Consider the following 6,000-nt stretch of genomic DNA (forward strand, 5'->3'; position numbering starts at 1 on the left):
TAACAGATTCATCGCATATAGGGAACTGGAGAACGGTCTCTATGTTCTACATCCTTCTCTAGAAACTAACATAACCAAAACTACGTCGGCTGAAATCCCCAAGAAGAGAGCCCGTGATACAGTTAATCCCACATGTCTATGGCATTACCGACTTGGCCACATCGGTGTTGACCAAATCACAAGGTTGGTAAAGGATGGTCCTTTGGATTTTCTAACTGTAGAAGATCTTCCCACCTATGAGCCTTGCCTACAAGGCAAGATTATGAAACGGCCATTTAACGGTAAGCCTGAAAGATGTACAGGCACACTTGACTTAATACATACGGATGTATGTAGTTCCCTGAGTGTTAGGACACGTAATCAACACGTGTATTTCATCACCTTCATAGATGATTTTTCACGATATGGTTACGTGTACCTAATGAGACACAAGTCTGAATCTTTTGAAAAGTTCAAAGAGTTCAGACAAGAGGTCGAGAAATAGTTAGGGAGAGAAATTAAATCCCTTCGATCAGATCGAAGTGGCGAGTATCTCTCTGACGAATTCAGGGACTACTTAAAGGACAATGGGATAGTATCACAATTAGCTCCTCCTGCTACACCACAACTTAACGGTGTTTCAGAGAGGAGGAATTTGACCTTATTGGATATGGTCTGGTTGCTTCTCATACACTCAGAGTTACCCACATCCTTTTGAGGTTACGCATTAGAGATTGCGATTTACATGCTGAATCAGGTTCCAACCAAATCGGTTCCAAATACTCCATATGAACTTTGGATCGGAAAGAAACCAAGTGTCAGACACTTGAAGAACGAGTGCAGACAAGTTGGAATCCAAGACCAGTCGTTGCCTATTTGTAGGCTACCCAAAAGGCTCTATAGGTTACCTATTCTATGACCCAAGTGAGCAGAAAGTGTTATGTAGTCAAAATGCACAATTCTTTGAAACCGATTACATCATGGACACCCATCGTCAGGAAGTTGTGCTTGATGATGAGAGCTCAGGAGCAGTGGGAGATGTCTTACAAGTTCCTGGTAGTGACCAACTTAGAAGATCCACTCGGGTATCCAGGCCACCAGTCCATTATGGTTATGACCAGGATAGTTACCTGGTGGAAACCTTGACTAGTGAGGACGATCCCATGACTTACATGGAAGCTATGTTAGACATAGATTCCCAAAAGTGGGTGGAGGCCATGAGAGCAGAGATGGACTCAATGGAGACCAATGGAGTCTAGACTCTAGTAGATCCGCCCTTCAGGGTAAAAGCAATCGGTTGCAAATGGATTTACAAGAGGAAGAAGGCCCCCAATGGTAGGGTTGAGACCTTCAAAGCTTGTCTGGTGGAAAAAGGGTACACTCAGAAAGAGGGCATCGACTATGAGGAAACCTTTTCACCTGTGGCCATGCTTAAATCTATTAGGATCTTGCTAGCTGTAGCAGCATACCATGATTATGAGATCTGGCAGATAGATGTCAAAACTGCATTCCTAAATGGAGATCTTACTGAAGATATCTATATGCAATAGCTGTAAGGCTTCATTGTTGCAGGTCAGGAAAACATGGTATGTAAACTTAATAGATCCATTTATGGACTTAAGTAAGCTTCTAGAAGTTGGAACATCCATTTTGACTCTACTATCAAATCGTTTGACTTCCAGCAAAATCCGGATGAACCCGGTGTCTACAAGAAGTACAGTGAAGATAAGGTTACCTTCTTGGTTCTGTATGTAGATGACATTCTATTCATTGGGAATGATTAGGAATGTTAACTACGGTGAAAGTACGGCTTTCATAGCAATTCTTCATGAAAGATCTTGGAGAAGCCTCCTATATACTGGGTCTTCGACTCTATAAAAATAGATCGAAGTGGATAATAGGATTATCTCAATCTACTTACATTGACAAAATAGTCAAAAGATACAGCATGTAAAACTCCAAGAAAGGAAATGTTTCTTTTAGGCACGGAGTCACTCTCTCCATGAAGATGTCTCCCAAGACTTCTGAGGAGATTGATGGCATGAAAGACATTCCCTATGCCTCTGCCGTAGGGAGCATCATGCATGCCATGCTATGCACTCGTCTTGACATTGCTTAGGCGATGAGCGTAGTAAGCAGATTTCAGGCCAACCCAGGGCAGGAGCACTGGACTGCTATGAAAAACATATTTAAGTACCTTCGAAGGACAAAAGAGTTTTGTCTAGTATTCAACGGTAGCTTTCTAGAGATCCAAGGGTATACAGATGCCGATTTCCAGTCGGATCCAGATGATAGAAAGTCTACATCTGAATATGTTTTCACGATAGGATCGTGTGCTGTTTGCTGGAAAAGTAGCAAACAGGGGTCCACTGCAGACTCCACGACCAAGGCTCAGTACATTGCCGCAAGTGAGGCTGCCAAAGAAGCCATGTGGATGAAGAATTTTGTTCACGAGTTGGGAGTAGTTCCGTTCAGCACATCACCCATCCCATTGTTGTGTGACAACAATGGAACCATTGCTCAGGCTAAGGAACCACGAGCCCACTCGAAGTCGAAGCACATCGAGAGGAAGTACCACGTACTACGGGAGATTGTTAGTAGAGGGGACGTCCTGATTCAAAAGGTAGTGTCAGCGAGAAATGTAGCAGACCCATTGATGAAGCCACTATCACAGAAAGTGTTTGAGAAACAGGTAGAAAGCATGGGACTCTAGCCTGTACCTGATTGGACCTAAGTGCAAGTGGGAGCTGTTAGATAGTTTTGTATGCCCTTAGCTTCAATCAAAATGATGTACTTTATGAGTTTATTGTAAACAAATAAAAGTGCATATTTGATTCATGTTCCCTTGGTATGTTTCTGTGTAATACTCTTAAACTGGACACTTAATGAGACTCGTGTTAGTTTAGAATGTTCATAGCTAGTCGGTCGGTCTGGGGAGACCTATCCTGATAAGGCTAACACTGTGGTGCCACCAAGTCGGTTGGGGTGGCCTGTCTCTGCTGCAAGGGTGAGACCCTAGGCACATATAGTATAGGATTAATTGAATCTATGAACTGGAATAGATTTCCAGTATTGCCCTGGACCTTGGAGATTGATGGGCAAAACTAGAAAGTTGCACCTGACCCCTAGACTCGATTATGACACTGCACTAGGTGTCGGATTGGGCTGTCTTTGATGTACCAATCAGAGAGATCCTTAGCGGGGGTCAAAATCTCGGTATGTTGAGACAGTCTGAGAATTCATCTGAGTGGGTGATCATAGTGACAGGATCAGCCCCTTTGTCGGACAAAGGTAATGATCAGGGATGCACTCTCACTGATGGGAACCAAGACTGCCGGTAGCCGAATTCAATCATTGAGATTTGTTTTGCAAAGTATGTTTTATATGGGATATAGAAGTATATATATTATGGTTTCTAAAATGTTTGCAAGGTTTTAATTCCCGGGATTCATATAAGTAGAGAGTGCAACATTGTTCCTTGTAGCCGAGGGAGAGGTCCTCTCTTGTCGGGCAGTGTATGATCATTATGGGCTGAGAGGTTAAGTGTAAGACCATTGAGGATAATACCTGATGGGCTAATCTTGGCCCAAGGACCACTTAGGGTAAGTGTTGGGCTCATAGAGCCCATTTGATGGGTTTTAAGGGGTAAACGGTCCATAGAAGTGTATTCAGCCAGGCCTTATAACAAAGGCTGGGCCGAACCCATGTGGCTGATGTGTAGATCAATGCTTGGGTCCCATGCCATACAAGGAAGCCCAACTGGGAAGCAGTTAAGAAGGTTAAATGAGCACATAAGCTTAATGGGCCTAAAGCCTGATGAGAGTAGAATTTATCATATTTTTATCCCCAATTAATCTGTCTTTTATATTAAATTAGCATATAATTGGACTCATATCTCTTATATTTTGGTCTAGGGTATGAAAGAAGGCATCAAGAGCAAAGAAAGACAAATCGGATGATTTTTCACAGTTTCGACATCGTTCAGTGATTTGAGCCTAACTCGCGTCTCCAAACTCTGAATGGGCTGATTCAAGATCCAGTCGAAAGATAAGAGGAAAAGCCACAACCTTCATGTTTTGGGCTTTCACAGATTCAGCCTGCATCGAAGTCTAGTCTGGGCCTGAAGTCAGGGCAATTTCGTAGGAAGGCCCAATCTACAACTGAAGCCCAACTCGCAGAAAAGCCTGGCTGAAGCCCAATTCGCAAAGGAGGTCTATTACGAATCCAATAACAAGAAACTAAGAAGAATCCTTCTAGATCTAAATTCTTGATATAATCTTAGAGTGAAAAAGGGATTGAGTTCAAGAGATAAAGAGATAAGGTTAGAATTAGGATAGGACTTTCTATTCTTGTAAGATAAACTTCAAGGGGAAGTAGGAGACCACCCCCTCCCCTTTAATATATATAAAGGAGGGGGCGGACCAGCTTTAGGTATCACTGGATCACTGAATCACTCAATCACCCACTTCCTGATTTGAATCAAGAAGTAAAGAGCAATCAGTCAAGAAGGGTTCAAGAAAGGTTCAAGAATTCAAGAAACTTCAAGAAGAAGGTGGCGGCAAGAAGAGGAGATCTCAGCACCATGGGCGAATTCAAGAGTTCTTTCTTCCCCTTTGTTTGCTTTAATTCTTCCATCATGAACTGATTTGTTTTTTTGCTAGGGCTATGGAAAGCCTAACCATGTTACTGAATATATTTTCATCTTCTTGATTTATCCAAAATTGTGATTTCCATATAGTCTATGAATTATTGTGCTTATTGCAATTAAGAGCTTGACTGCCTCTTAATTGATGTGAGTTATGTGAATGAATTGAGAGAGGAATTCACATAATTGATAGAATAATTCATAGTGTGAATTGAATGGTATATAGAGATATATATACATGATTCATCTGAATTTAATGGTTTTTTTGGACTTACTGTACTTCCATCTTGAAAGATCTACTCGAGAGATCGAAGGGTTACCTGATGGGCGTAGGTTTAGTATATCTCGAAAGAGAATATTAAATAAATTTGGAAAAATCTCAACTTATGGGAATGACAAATAGTCTTGGATAATTGGATCCATCAATATTCATTACATTGGTTAGGTGGACCAAAAGCCCTAGCGATTTCATCATTTGCAAATTTGTTTAAGTGATCACCCTTGTTTATATTTTCTTTGTTCCAATTTTATTTTCAGTAGTTCTTGCTCAATCCTAAATTTTGATTGTCCAAATAATTAGGAAAAACTATGATTCTAATACTTATTTTGTTAAATCCCCGTGGGAATGATATTATTATAGTACTTGATAACTAGTACATTTGCTATGGTTATATATTTATAGCTTTCAAGTTTTTTGCGCCGTTGCCGGGGATTTAATCCTAAAATAATATTAGAATTTCTTAACCTTGATTAATTTGGACCTTTTATTTCTGTTTTTTTATTCTCCTTTTATTTCTGTTATTATTTTTATTTTTATTTGTTTGTTCGAATTCTTGTTAGTTCAGAATTACTAGTGCATGACACGCACTAGATAGGAAGGATTAGCTGAATTCGATCCTGAGATTGAAAGGACCATTCACTTGTCGCAAAGGGCCAACAAAGGAAAATCAAAAGAAGAGGTTGTTATTTGCGAACCAGCCATAGAGATTGAAGGAGAGATGGCAGGAAATCGCACCCTCTTGGATTATGCTTGTCCAAACATTGATGGGGCGACATCCAACATTTGCAAGTCTACCATCCATGCCAATAATTTTGAAATAAAGCCTACAATAATTCAAATGATCCAAACTAGCATTCAGTTTAGTGGGTTACCAAGTGATGACCCTAATGCACACATCGTTAACTTACTTGAAATATGTGATTCATTTAAACACAATGGAGTTAGTGATGATGCGATTAGGCTAAGATTATTTCCTTTTTCATTGCGTGATAGAGCTAAAGATTGGCTCAACTCACTCCCTGCAGGAAGCATCACCACTTGGAATGATTTAACCCATAAATTTTTGGCTAAATATTTCCCACCCTCCAAAATAGCA

This window comes from Nelumbo lutea, chromosome 1 (assembly GCF_056320005.1).
Source record: "Nelumbo lutea isolate HS-2025 chromosome 1, American lotus-T2T, whole genome shotgun sequence".
NCBI classification, from domain to species: Eukaryota; Viridiplantae; Streptophyta; class Magnoliopsida; order Proteales; family Nelumbonaceae; genus Nelumbo; species Nelumbo lutea.